This window comes from Galeopterus variegatus, unplaced genomic scaffold, assembly GCF_000696425.1.
Source record: "Galeopterus variegatus unplaced genomic scaffold, G_variegatus-3.0.2 Scaffold288, whole genome shotgun sequence".
In the NCBI taxonomy this organism is placed as follows: Eukaryota; Metazoa; Chordata; class Mammalia; order Dermoptera; family Cynocephalidae; genus Galeopterus; species Galeopterus variegatus.
Genome location: NW_007726399.1, coordinates 75,775 through 76,764, shown reverse-complemented (window position 1 = coordinate 76,764; position 990 = coordinate 75,775).

The following is a 990-nucleotide window of genomic DNA, read 5'->3' as shown; positions in this document are numbered from 1 at the left end:
TGCTTTTTTTTTTTTTTAATTCCATTTATAAGTGATATCATTTGGTATTTGTCTTTCTGTGCCTGACTTCATTTTACATGATGGTTTCCAGTTCCGTTCATGTTGCTGCAAATGAGAGGACTGGACCTTTAGGTGGATTCCATCTCTTGGCTGTTGTGACTTGTGCTGCGAGGAACATGGGAGTGCAGGTCTTTTTGATACATTGATCTCATTTGCGTTGGGTATATACCGAGCAGTGGGATAGCAGGGTTGTAAGGCAGATCTATTTTTAGTTCTCTGAGGAACCTCCATACTGTTTTCCACAATGGCTGTACCAACTCACACTCCCGCCAGCAATGTTGGAGAGTTCCTTTTCCTCTGAGTCTTCACCAGCGTTTATTTCTTGTGGTGTTGCTAATAGCCGGTCTAACTGGAATGAGAGGATTTCTCATTGTGGTTTTAATTTGTATTTCCCTGATGACTAGTGATGTTGAGCATTTTTTCATGTGCCTGTTGGCCATTTGTATGTCTTCTTTTGAGAAATGTCTGCTCAGGTCCTTTGCTCATTTTTAAATTGTGTTACTCTGTTTTTTTTGCTGCTGAGTTAAGTTCCTTAGATATTCTGTATATTAGTTAGCCCGTTGTCTGATGTGTAGTTTGCAAACACTTTCTCCCATTTTGTAGGTTGTTTCTTCGCTTTATTGACAGTGTCCCTTGCTGTGCAGAAGCTTTTTAGTGTGAGGTAGTCCCATTTGTGTATTTTTGCTTTAGTTGCCTGTGCCTCTGTAGTCTCACTCAAAAAAGTGCTGCCTACTCCCATTTTGTGTAGTGTTTCCCCTTTTTTTTTTCCTAATAGTTTCATAGTTTGGGATCTTAAATGTAGGTCTTTGTTCCATTTTGAGTTGATTTTTGTGTATGATAAGATAGGGGTCTGGTTTCAATCTTCTTTTTTTTTTTTTTTTTTCCTTTTTGTCGTTTTTCGTGTCCGGCAACGGATCGCAACCCTCAGTG